The following is a 14,166-nucleotide window of genomic DNA, read 5'->3' as shown; positions in this document are numbered from 1 at the left end:
AAAGCATGCTACTGAACACCAATTGATTGGCTAACCTTGTCTTGCTTTAGAGAGAAAATATATATGACAAACACAATGCTGCATTTTAAGGGCAAGCAAAGAAAGTCTATCTAATCTAAGCAATGTAACCCTAGGATATATCTGTATGTACAGTATTTATGTACATGCTGCAGCTACGTATGATCTAAGATAAATATTAGCTGGATATGTGCATTTGTGTGTTGAACCTGTTGGTTCAATGTTGCAATTAGACGCACTTAGCCGATTCTGACTTTGGGTCATGAGCCGCATCGCGTCATTTTATGGCTAGGTGTCGGCCGAATTAGCCGGCTGGGACGAAGCGAGCCGAGGAGCTGAGCGTGAGTGGGGACGAGCTAACGTGCTACTGCTACACAGCTTCGGCGGCAAGAGTCCGAGGCTTGGCCCCATGCACACACTCATTTTTTTTTTAATCGGTCGTAATTTGTTTGTAGCTCTTCCGCGCGGCTAACTAGTTTTGATTCAACTTAGCACCGACATTCTAAAATCTGGATGGTTCCGGGAGAACCGGAATGGTGGAACCGATTGCAGTGATTCCGGGTTTTCGGTGCCCAACCCAAAGGGGGACACAGCCGCGTGCATGTGTCTGCCGAGCAATTCATCCTCATCGTCAATAGTTTGAAGCAGATGTAACGCCTCCTCTACTCTAAAGCTTTTTTTCAAGATACATGTATAGATGGTGACCAGCAGCCTTTATCAATGCAGCCGGTGGTTGCTATGGAAACCTTAATCATGCAATCAAAAAAATTGACGGCGTCAAAAGGGGGTTGGATCAACTTTGAAAATAACATGCTAAATTGACTGCCCTAATATATATATATATATATAAATATAAAAACAATGAAAATACCTTCTCTCATTGTGTGAATGCCCAGTACATGATTATCGTTACCAACAAATTACTGCACCTCAAATTCACCATATCGCTTATGTTGAAATAGGAGATGTTAAATTCAATTTAACACCATCTACACAATGTTATAAAATCCCCATTTTCAGCCCCAAAAAGTCAGGGAAAGTGAAACACTGTAGGTGTTAAGTTTGATAGTTAGTTGACACATTGTGGAAGTATAGATTAATATTAAGTTTTATTAACTGTTTTAGTCAAGTTACGTCACATTGATATCCCTTTATCACAAATAAAGTCTGAAAAGGCTTCACATGCCCACAGTTGAAAATAATCAAGACATCTCCTGATCCTAACCCTCCGGAGGGCAAGGAAGAAAAAAAAAACATCGGGGGAAAAATGATGAACCTTGATAAGGGGCCCGGGCTTACAGACAGAAAATCAGTGTTGCAAAACAACAACATGTCTGTTCTGAACCTATGGGTAATTAACTGTTTTGCATGTTGTTAGGGTTCCCCCCTGGTTTGTATGTTTGTCCTAAGAGCAGATGTTGCCCATTAATTCTCACCTGATTACTACAATGTTTTTGCTCCAGCAACCGCCAAAGTTGCATTCCGCTTGGCCAGCTGGTAACTGTCAGCTGCCTCCGGAATCCCGCAGGCCAAAAAGGCCCGATAGGACTCCTTCTTCAGCTTGACAGCGTCCCTTACCGCTGGTGTCCACCAGCAGGTTCGGGGATTGCCGCCACGAGAGGCACCAACCACCTTTCGGCCACAGCTCAGGAGCGGCCGCCTCAACAATGGAGGCACGAAACATGGTCCAATTGACAATGTCCCCTGGCTCCCCCACATGTGGGCAAAGGTCTGCCGGAGGTGGTAGTTGAAACTCCTTCTGACAGAGGATTCTGGCAGACGTTCCTAGCAAACCCTCACAATACGTTGTACTGTACACACAATACATACGACTAATTTGTTTGGTCCATATTACTGGCAGTAAATCGGATTTGTTTCCAGTGGGGATTGGACTCTGCCAAGGCTGCTTTTTGTCACCAATTATGTTCATAACTTTTATGGACATAATTTCTTGGCGCAGCCGAGGTGTTGAAGGGGCCCGGTTTGGTGGCCTCAGTATTGCATCTCTGCTTTTTGCAGATGATGTGGTACTGTTGGCTGTTGAGTGTGAAGTGGTTGGAATGAAAATCAGCACCTCCAAATCTGAGACCAAGGTCGTCAGTCGTAAAAGGGTGAAGTGCCCTCACCAGGTCGGGGATGAGATCCTGCCCTAAGTGGAGGAGTTCGAGTATCTTGGAGCAGGGGCGGAGCCATGACACAGGCCCACCCAGCTTGATGGACTGCCCACCCAGTGGGATTCATGAAAAAAATATCTACTTTTAAATGGTTAGTAAATTATTATTGAATTATTTTTGAATAAGTGTTTCGTTGTGTTTTTTATTTTACTACTACTACTACAACATGGCCGCTTCATTAGGGACACCTGGGAAAGAGAATTCTGGGTGTGCAATAATTTTGAAAAATATGGCTGCTTCATTAGGGACACCTGGGGATGAAAAATCGGAGTGTCCCAATACTTTTGAAAAACGTGGCCGCCGCATTAGGGACACCTGGGAATGAAAATTCTGTGTGTCCCAATACTTTTGAATAACATGGCCGCTTCATTAGGAACACCTGGGGATGAAAATACTTTGTGTCACAGTACTTTTGAACAACATGGCCGCTTCATTAGGGCACACCTGGGGATGAAAATTCTGGGTGTCCCAATATTTTTTAACAAAATGGCCACTTCATTAGGGACACCTGGGGATGAAAATTCTAGGTGTCCCAATACTTTTGAACAACATGGCCCCTTCATTAGGGACACCTAGTGATGAAAATTCTGGGTGTCCCAATACTTTTGAACAACATGCCTGACCAAGATGGCCGCCGCACTCGGGAGACCTCGGGGTGAGTATCCCCAGTCTAGCTAATGCTCCTGTCCAAGATGGCCGTCGCACTGGGGAGAATTGAAGGTGAGTATCCCCAGTCTAGCTAATGTCCCTGCCCAAGATGGCCACGGCACTGGGGAGACCTCAGGGTGAGTATCCCCAATCTAGCTAATGTACCTGTCCATGATGGCCGCCGCACTGGGGAGACCTCGGGCTGAGTATCCCCAGTCTATCTAATGTTCCTGTCCAAGATGGTCGCCGCATCGGGAATCATTTGGGTCACTTCCATTCCCTTTCCGGGTCTTTTGGACCTCTTCCAGTCCATTTCCGGGTCATTTGGACCACTTCCTTTCCATTTCCGGGTCATTTGGACCACTTCCAGTACGTTTCCGGGCAATTTGGACCACTTTCAGTCCATTTCCTGGTCATTCGGACAATTTCCCGTCCATTTTCTGGTCATTTGGACCACTTCTGGTCCATTCGTGGGTCATTATGACCACTTCCGGTCCATTTCTGGGTCATTTGGGTCACTTTTGGTCCATTTTCGGGTCATTTGGGCCACTACCGGTCAATTTCCGGGTCGTTTGGGTCGCTTCAGGTCCATTTCCGGACCACTTTCAGTCCATTTCCTGGTCATTTGGACAATTTCATATCCATTTCTGGTCATTTGAACCACTTCCGGTCCATTTCTGGGTCATTATGACCACTTCTGGACCATTTGCGGGTCATTTGGGTCACTTCTGGTCCATTTCCGGGTCATTTGGGCCACTTCCGGTCAATTCCGGGTCGTTTGGGTCACTTCTGGTCCATTTCCGGGTAATTTGGGTCACTACTGGTCCATTGTCAGGTCATTTTGACCACTTACAATCCATTTCCGGGTCATATGGGTAACTTCTGGTCCATTTCCGGGTAATAAGGGTCACTTCTGGTGCATTTCTAGGTCATTTAGACCACTTCCTGTCCATTTCTGCGTCATTTGGGTCACTTCCTGTCCATTTTCTGGGACATTTGGGTCACTTTCGGTCCATTTCCAGGTAATTTGGGTCACTTCTGGTCAATTTCCTGGTCATTTGGGTCACTTTCGGTCCATTTTCTGGGACATTTGGGTCACTTTGGAAGACCTCGGGGTGAGTATCCCCAGTCTAGCCAATGTCCCTGTCCAAGATGGCCGCCGCATCCAGGACACCTCAGGGTGATTATCCTCAGTCTAGCTTATGTCCTTGCCCAAGATGGCCGCCTGTCCAAGATGGCCACCTCACTTAGGAGACCTCGGATTGAGTATCCCCAGTCTACCTAATGTCCCTGTCCAAAATGGCCACCGCATTGGGGAGACCTCGGGGTGAGTATCCCCAGTCTATCTAATGTCCCTGTCCAAGATGGCCGCTGCACTGTGGCGACCACGGGGTGAGTATCCTCAGTCTAGCTAATGTCCCTGCCCAAGATGGCCCCCTGTCCAAGATGGCCACCGCACTGGGGAGACCTCGGGGTGAAATTGGTTTGTGGTAATTGTGAAATGTTGAATGTGTCATTAAGAATGAATGGTATTTTTTGGGGTGCAAAAGTTGTAATTTTGAGGGAACCGTAAATATTAGGGGTGAAAACAAAAATTTGAAAAGCTTAATGAGTTTAATGAGTTGAATGACTTGAATTTTTGGAAACTGGAATGGTGTAAATGTGAAATGTTGAATGTGCCATTAAGAATGAATGGGATTTTTTGGGGTGAAAGATGGGAAATATTGGGGGAACCCTAAATGTTAAGGCCGAAAAAAATACAAAATGTGATTACATGAGTTTGTGGAATAATTTCAAATTTGAACGGGTAGAAACGGATGAAGTATGTGGAAGTAGTTACAGTTTGAATGTGCCATTGGAAATGAATGGGGTTTTTTGGGGTGCAAAAGTTTGAATTTTGGGGGAACCCTAAATGTTAAGGGCGAAAAAAATACAAATTGTGATTACATGAATTTTAGGAATAATTTGAAATTCGAACAGGGTGAATCGAATGAAGTATGTGGAAGTAGTTGATGTTTGAATTGTACCATTGGAAATGAATGGAGTGAAAAAAGTTTAATTTTGGGGAAACCGTAAATGTTTGGGGTGAAAACAAAAAGGAGCAGCCATGGCATGAATTTTAAGAATAGTTTAAAGTTCGAACGGGTTGAATTGGATGAAGTATGTGGAAGTAGCGACACGCCAAAGTTTTGGAGTGGCAAAAAAGGAGCAATATCATAGTAATACTAGAGAATGCAATTTCTGGAGAAATTGCATGTGAAGGCGAAGGAAGCTGAAAAGAAACAGCGGAATGCGTTGGAATGAAGTTGAATGATACTGAATAAAGTTGAATAAAGTGGAATGAAGTTGAATAAATTTAAATGAAGTTGAATAAAGTGGAATAAAATCAAATGATGCGGAATAAAGTTGAATGAGACTGAATAAAGTTGAATCAAGAAGAACGAAGTTGAATGAACTCTATGAAAAATGTTGGATTGATCAGAAATCGAACCAGCACTGCCCACTTACAGCTCGGCGTTTGTACCACTACACCATCAAGGACTTAACTGGACAGCTTTAAATCTGGAATGTTGAATGTGCAAGTGGGACTGAATGGCGGATTTAATGTTTTTTTTAAGGTTGAATAATTTGAATTTTAGGGAAGTATGAATTGCGGGTGTGTTGAAAAGCTTAACTAAATTGAGTTGAATGAGCTGAATCTTGTGAATTTGAAACATGAATGGTTTAAATGTGAAGTGTTGTTTGTGCCATTGGGAATGAATGGTGAATTTTTGGATAGTTTTATTAAGGTTGAATAATTTGAATTTTTGGGAAGTAGGAATTGTGGGTGATGTGAAATGTGAGTTGAATGAGTGAATGAAGTAGAATGAAGTTGAGACCTCTATGAAATATTGTGGAATGGGCGGGGATCGAACCGACGCAGCAAATTGGGAAGTGTTGAGTCTTTGCCTTCACACAACTATCCACCCATCCATTATCAATACCGCTTATCCTCACAAGGGTCGCGGGGCGTGCTGGAGCATATCCCAGCTGTCCTCGGGCAGTAGACGGGGGACACCCTGAACTGGTTGCCAGCCAATCGCAGGGCACACAGAGACAAACAAACAATCACACTCACAATCACACGTAGGGGCAATTTAGAGTGTCCAGTCAACTTACCATGCATGTTTTTGGAATGTGGGAGGAAACCGGAGTACCCGGAGAAAACCCACACAGGCACGGGGAGAACATGCAAACTCCACACAGGGAGACCGGAGCCGGGATCTAACCCATGACCTCTGAACTCTGAGATGGACGAACTAACCAGTCGTCCACCCCTTCACACAACTAGACAATGCAATTTCTGGAGAAATTGCGTGTGAAGGCAAGGGAAGCTGAAAAGAAACTGTGGAATGCGTTGGAATGAAGTTGAATAGATTTGAATGATACTGAATAAAGATGAAGGAAACTGAATGAAGTTGAATAAAGTGGAATGAAGTTGAAAAAAGTTGAATGAAGTTGAATAAAATCGAATAAAGTCGAATGATGCTGAATAAAGTTGAATGATACTGAATAAAGTTGAATGATACTGAATAAAGTTTAAATAAAGAGGAATGAAGTTGAATGAACTCTATGAAAAATTGTGGAATGTTTTGGAATGAGCATGAATCGATCCAACGCAGCAAATGGGGAAGTGTTGAATGTGCCATTGGAATTGAATGGGGTTTTTGGGGGTGAAAAAAGTTGAATTTTAAGGGAACCATAAATGTTAGGGCCGAAAAAAATACAAGTTGTGATGGCATGAATTTTTGAAATAATTTGAAATTCGAACGGGGTGGATCGGATGAAGTATGTGGAATTAGTTACAGTTTGAATGTGCCATTGGAAATGAATGGGTTTGTTGGGGTGAAAAAGGTTTAATTTTGGAGGAACCGAGCAATGTGGAATAAAGTTGAATGAAGGCGAATAAAGAGGAATAAAGTTGAATGATACTGAATAAAGTCGAATGATAAGGTAGAATTTTGGGGGAACCGTAAATGTTAAGGGTAAAAACAAAAAGTTGAATTGCTTAATGAGTTGAATGACTTGAATTTTTGGATGAAGTATGTGGAAGTACTGTAGTTGATGTTTGAATATGCCATTGGAAATGAATGTTTTTTTGGGGGGTGAAAAAGGTTTAATTTTGTGGGAACCATAAATGTTAGGGATGAAAACAAAAAGTTGAAAAGCTAAATGAGTTGAATTAGTTGAATGACTTAAATTTTTGGAAATTGGAATGGTGTAAATGTGAAATGTTGAATGTGCTATGAAGAATGAATGGGATTTTTGGGGGGTGAAAGACGGGAAATATTGGGGGAACCCTAAATGTTAGAGGCAAAAAAAATACAAATTGTGATTACATGAATTTTTGGAATGATTTAAAATTGGAACGGGGTGAATCAGATGAAGTATGTGGAAGGAGTTACAGTTTGAATGTGCCTTTGGAAATGAATGGGTTTTTTTGGGGTGCAAAACGTTGAATTTTGGGGGAACCATAAAAATTAGGGAGGGAACATAAAGGAGCAGCCATGGCATAAATGTTTTGAATAGTTTAAAGTTCGAACGGAGTGAATCGGATGAAGTATGTAGAAGTAGTGACACGCTAAAATTTTGGAGTGGCAAAAAGGGAGCAATATCATAGAAGTACTAGAGAATGCGATTTCTGGAGAAATTGCATGTGAAGGCGAAGGAAGCAGAAAAGAAACTGCGGCATGCATTGGAATGAAAATGAATTGAGTTGAATAAAGTGGAATAAAAAATAAATGAAACTGAATGAAGTTGAATAAAGTGGAATGACATTGAATATAGTTGAATGAAGTTGAATTAGGTGGAATAGAGTCGAATGATAATGAATAAAGTTGAATGATACTGAATGAAATTGAATAAAGTGTAATGAAGTTGAATGATACTGAATGAAATTGAATGACCTCAAATTATAGAGAATAGCCTAATTTACGGCGCTTTGGGTCACTTCCGGTCCATTTCCGGATCATTTGGGTCACTTCCGGTTCCTTTCCGGGTAATCTGGGTAACTTCCGGTTCATTTCCAGGTCATTTGGGTCACTTACGGTCCATTTCCAGGTCATTTGGGTCACTTCCTATCCATTTCCGGGTCATTTTGGTCTCTTCCTGTTGATATTGGGTCATCCCCCAAGATGACCACCGCATTTGGGGGATGTCAGGGTGAGTACCCCAGTCTAGCTAATGTCCCTGTTCAAGATGGCCGCCGCACTGGGAAAAACGCGGGGTGAGTGTCCCGAGTCAAGCTAATGTCCCTGTCCAAGATGGCTGCCGCACTGGGGAGATCTTGGGGTGAGTATCCCCAGTCTAGCTAATGTCCCTGTCCAAAATGGTTGCCACACTGTGGAATCCACGGGGTGAGTATCCCCAGTCTAGCTAATGTCGCTGCCCAAGATGTCCGCCTGTTCAAGATGGCCGCCGCACTGGGAAGAACTCGGGGTGAGTATCCCCAGTCTAGCTAATGTCCATGTCGAAGATGGCCGCTCCAGCGGAGAGACCTCGGGGTGAGTATCCTCAGTCTAACTAATGTCACTGTCCAAAATGGCTACCACACGGGGGAGACGTCGGGGTGAGTATCCCCAGTCTAGCTAATGTCCCTGTCCAACATGGCTGCCACATTGTGGAATCCACTGGGTGAGTATCCCCAGTCTAGCTAATGTTGCTGCCCAAGATGTCCGCCTGTCTAAGATGGCCGCCCCACTTGGAAGACCTCATGGTGAGAACATTAACCCAGCCCGAGTTAATATCTCTGTCCAAGATGGCTGCCGCACTGGGAAGAGCTAACGGTGATTATCCACAGTCTATCTAATGTCTCTGATCAAGATGAGCACCGCACCGTGGCGACCATGGGATGAATAACCCCAGTTTAGCTAATGTCCCTGCCCAAGATGGCTGCCTGTCCAAGATGGCCGCCGCACTCGGAAGACCTTTGGGTGAGTATCCCCAGTCAAGCTAACATCCCTGCCCAAGATGGCCGCCGCACTTGGAAGACCTCGGGGCGAGTATCCACAGTCAAGGTAGTGTCCCTGCCCAAGATGGCCGCCGCACTGGGGAAACTCAGGGTGAGTATCCCCAATCTACCTAATGTCCCTGTCCGAGATGGCAGCCGCATTGAGGCTACCTATGGGTGAATATCCCTAGTCTAGCTAATGTCCCTGTCCAAGATGGCCGCTGCACTGGGGAGACCTTGAGGTGAGTATCAACCGTCTTGAAAATGTCCCTGTCCAAGATGGCCGCCACACTGCGGAGACCTCGGGGGTGAGTATCCCCGGTCTAACTAATGTCCCTGTCCAAGATGGCCGCCGCATCGGGGAGGCCTCGAGGTGCGTATCCCCGGTCTAGCTGATGTCCCTGCCCAAGATGTCCGCCTGTCCAAAATGGCTGCCGCACTTGGGAGACCTCGGGGTGAGTATCCCCAGTCAAGCTAATGTCCGTGACCAAGATGGCCGCCGTACTAAGTAGAACTTGGGGTGAGTATCGCCAGTCTAGCTAATGTCCCTGTCCAAGATGGCCGCTGCACTGGGGAGACCTCGGGGTGAGTATCCCCAGTCTAGCTCATGTCGCTGCCCAAGATGGCTGCCGCACTGTGGCGACCACGGCGATAGTATCGTCAGTCTAGCTAATGTCTCTGCCCAAGATGGCTGCTTTTCCAAGATGGCCACCGCACTTGGAAGACCTTGGGGTGAGTATACCCAGTCTAGCTAATGTCGCTGCACAAGATGGCCGCCGCACCCGGAAGACCTTGGGGTGATTATCCTCAGTCTACTGATGTCCCTGCCCAAGATGGCCGCATGTCCAAGATGGCCACCGCACTTGGGAAACCTCGGATTGAGTATACAGAGTCTACCTAATGTCCCTGCCCAAGATGTCCTTCTGTCCAAGATGGCTGCCGCACTTGAGAGACCTCGGGGTGAGTATCGCCAGTGAAGATTATGTCCCTGCCCAAGATGGCCGCCGCAGTTGGAAGACCTCGGGGTGAGTATCCCCAGTCTAGCTCATGTCGCTGTCGAAGATGGCCGCCACACCAGGGGGAACTTTGGATGATTAACCTCAGTCTAGCTAATGTCCCTGCCCAAGATTGCTGCCTGTCCAAGATGGCCGCCGCACTTGAGAGACCTCGGGGTGAGTATCCCCAGTGAAGCTAATGTCACTGCCCAAGATGAGCGCCTGTCCAAGATGGTCGCCGCACTTGGAAGACCTCGGGGTGAGTATCCCCAGTCTAGCTAATGTCCCTGTACAAGATGGCTGCCGCACTGTGGCGACCACGCGGTCAGTATCCCCAGTCTAGCGAATGTCGCTGCCGAAGATGGCCTCCGCACTGGGGAAACCGCGTGGTGAATTACCCAGTCTAGCGAATGTCCCTGCCCAAGATGGCCGTCTGTCAGAGATGGCCAACGCACTGGGGAGACCTCGCAGTGAGTATCCCCAGTCTAGCTATTGACCCTGCCCAAGATGGCCGCCGCACTATGGAGACCTCAGGGTGAGTATCCCCAGACTAGCTAGTGTCCCAGTCCAAGATGGCCGCCGCACCGGGGAGACCTCGGGGCGAGTATCCCCAGTCTAGCTAATGTCCCTGACCAAGAAGACCGCCGCACTGGGGAGAACTTGGGCTGAGTATCCCCAGTCTAGCTAATGTCCCTGACCGAGATGGCCGCCGCACTGGGGAGACCTCGGGGTGAGTATCCCCAGTCCAGCTGAGTATGCCCTGTCTAGCTAATGTCCCTGCTCAAGATGGCTGCCGCGCTGGGGAGACCTCAGGGTGAGTATGCCTAGTCTAGCTAATGTCCCTGACCCAGAAGACCGCCGCACTGGGGAGAACTTGGGCTGAGTATCCCCAGTCTAGCTAATGTCCCTGACCGAGATGGCCGCCGCACTGGGGAAACCTCGGGGTGAGTATCCCCAGTCCAGCTGAGTATCCCCTGTCTAGCTAATGTCCCTGCTCAAGATGGCCGCCGCGCTGGGGAGACCTCAGGGTGAGTATGCCTAGTCTCGCTAATGTCCCTGCCCAAGATGTCTGCCGTAGTTGGGAGACCTCAGGGCAAGTATCCCCAGTCTAGCTAATGTCCCTGACCAAGATGGCCGCAGCACCAGGGAGAACTCTGGGCATGTATCCCCAGTCAAGCTAATTTCCCTGCCCAAGATGGCAGCTTCACTGGGTAGAACTCGGGGAGAGTATTCCAAGTCCAGCTAATGTCCCTGTCCAAGATGGCTGCCACACTGGGGAGACCTCAGGGTGAGTATCCCCAGTCTAGCTAATGTCCCTGCCCAAGATGGCTGCCGCACTGTGGCCACCACCGCGATAGTATCCCCAGTCTAGGTAATAATAAGAATAAGAATAAGAATGCCTTTATTGATCCCACAGTGGGGAAATTTTCATTGTTACAGTAGCAAAGATATAGGTCACACAGGGGCGGCGGCATAATGTGGCCATTAATGTATAACATTGACGGCAAACATTTAGAATCAAACCTATGTAGATATACGCAGTAACATGTGTATATACACACGTGTATACACACCAACCTACATCTACATAAAAAATATGAGGAACACTCATTTCGGCCTGTACATAGTACAGAGGAAAAAATACTCTAAGTGACAGTGCTGCAGTGCTGTAGTGATATGTAAGGAACAGCATTGGATAAAAATAAAACTAGACTAACAGTAGTGGGGAATGTTGAGTATTGCACGGTATTACAGTAGTGGGGAATATTGGGTATTGCACGATACGAGCTCAGGTGCAGGACTGCACAATTGCACTAATGACCGCCAATTTGTAGAGACTACACAATGTTCTTGTTAAAGAGTCTGACAGCAGCAGGCAAGAAGGAACGGCGGAATCTCTCCTTTGCACAGCGAGGGTGTAACAGTCTGTCACTGAAGGTGCTGTGGAGTGCTGTTAGGGTGCCCTGAAGGGGGTGGTCCGGGTTGCCCAGCATTGATGACAGCTTGGCCAACATCCTCCTGTCCCCCACCGAGTCCACAGAGTCCAGGGAGCAGCCCAGGACAGAGCCGGCCCTCTTGACCAGTTTGTCCAGCCGCTTCTTGTCCCGGGCCGAGACGCCGCCTGCCCAGGTGACCACTCCCTGGAAGATGACCGATGCAACCACCGAGTCATAAAAGTTCCTGAGGAGTGTCCCCTGAACCCCAAAAGACCTCAGTCTCCTGAGTAGGAAGAGTCTGCTCTGACTCTTCCTATAGAGGGCGTCTGTGTTGTCGCACCAGTCCAGTTTATTGTTCAGATGAACACCCAGGTACTTGTAAGTTGAGACTCTCTCAACATCTGTTCCCCGGATGTTCACTGGTGCAGGTGAAGAGTGCTGGCGCCTACCGAAATCCACCACCATTTCTTTGGATTTCCCCGCATTGATCAGGAGGCGGTTCAGCTGGCACCAGTCCACAAAACCCTGAGTAAGTTCTCTGTACTCCCGATCATCTCCGCCTGTGATGAGGCCGACAATCGCAGAGTCGTCAGAGAACTTCTGCAGGTGACAGGTAGGGGTGTTGTAGTTGAAGTCCGAGGTGTAGAGGGTGAACAGGAAGGGAGCCAAGACAGTTCCCTGTGGGGCCCCCGTGCTGCAGAGGAGCACGTCAGACACACAGTCCTGTGTCCTCACATACTGTGGCCGGTTTGTGAGGTAGTCCTGGATCCATGTGGTGAGGTGGTGCGCCACCCCCGCCCGCTCCAGCTTGTCTCCCAGTAGGGTGGGCTGGATGGTGTTGAAAGCACTGGAGAAATCAAAGAACATGATCCTCACAGTGCTCCCCGCCTTCTCCAGGTGGGAGAGTGAAGTGTGGAGGAGGTAGATGATGGCATCATCCACACTGATGCCAGGCTGGTATGCGAACTGGAGTGGGTCCATTGAGGAGCTCACCAGGGGGCGCAGGTGGACAAGGACCAGTCTCTCCAGGGTCTTCATCAGGTGAGACGTCAGCGCCACCGGTCTGAAGCTGTTGAGCTCCTTCGGGTGGGGGGTCTTTGGCACCGGGACCAGGCAGGATGTTTTCCATAGCTGGGGGACCCTGCCCAGCTTCAGGCTCAGGTTGAACATGTGCTGGACAATTCCACACAGCTGGTCTGCGCAGGATTTGAGGAGCTGGGGGCTGATGCCATCTGGACCCGCTGCCTTCCTCGCCTTCATCTTCTTCAGCTGGTTCCTCACCTGAGATGTTGTGAAGGCCAAGGCTGGACAGGAAGGAGTGGTGGCTATCTGGTGTAGCTGGGAGCTGGAGACTGTGGAGAAAAGAGGGGAGGGGGTGACACGCCCAGCAGGAGGAGTAGGTGGAGACTGCAGCAGGAGAGACGGAGTGGAGGCAGGCATCTGATCGAACCTATTGAAAAAGAGATTTAGCTCATTTGCCCACTGCAGGTCCCCCCCAGTCCGGGTCTTGGGTTGTCCGTGGCCTGAGATGGTCTTCAGGCCCCTCCAGACTCCCCTGGCGTTATTCTGCAGCAGCTGCTCCTCCATCCTCTTCCTGTAGGACCTTTTCCCCTCTCTGATCCTCCTCCTCAGCTGGCGCTGCACAGTCCTCCGCTCCTCTATGTTGCCTGACGCAAAAGCCCTCCTCTTCTCCTTCAGGAGAGCTTTTATGTCTGGTGTGATCCAGGGTTTGTTGTTGGAGAAACACCTTACTGTCCTGGTGGGTATGGTGTTCTCCATGCAGAAATTTATATAGTCTGTAACAGTGTCCGTTAGACTACTAATGTCTTCCCCGTGAGCATCGCTGAATACTTCCCACACAGTTGTGCTGAAGCAGTCCTTTAAGGCCTCCTCGGCCTCTCCAGACCATCTCTGAACCGTGCGGGTCACAGCTGGCTGCCTGCGGACCAGAGGTTTGTACACAGACTGGAGAGCCACCAGGTTGTGATCAGCTTTGCCCAGCGGGGGGAGGGGCAGTGATGTGTATGCCTCCTTGGTGTTGGCATAGAAAAGGTCCAGTGTTTTATTGTCTCTGGTGTGGCAGGTGACATACTGTGTGAATGAAGGCAGAGAGGAGGAAGGGGAGGCATGATTGAAGTCACCAGAGATGAGTACCAGGGCATTTGGGTGCTGTGTTTGTAGCCTGCTCACTGCTGCAGTCAAGACATCAAAGGCTGTGTCGCTGCTGGCAGCTGGTGGGACGTAGACAGTCACCGCGATCACGTGACTAAACTCTCGCGGGATGTAGAATGGCCTCATGCCAACAGCTAGCAGCTCAATATCCCTGCTGCAAAGCTGCTCCTTAATCGTGATGTGCCCAGGATTACACCATCTATCGTTCACAAACACAGCCAGCCCTCCTCCTT

The sequence above is a fragment of the Filicampus tigris genome, chromosome 8 (genome assembly GCF_054856515.1).
Source record: "Filicampus tigris isolate MCC_2025a chromosome 8, RoL_Ftig_1.0, whole genome shotgun sequence".
In the NCBI taxonomy this organism is placed as follows: domain Eukaryota; kingdom Metazoa; phylum Chordata; class Actinopteri; order Syngnathiformes; family Syngnathidae; genus Filicampus; species Filicampus tigris.
This window is presented reverse-complemented; position numbering follows the sequence as displayed.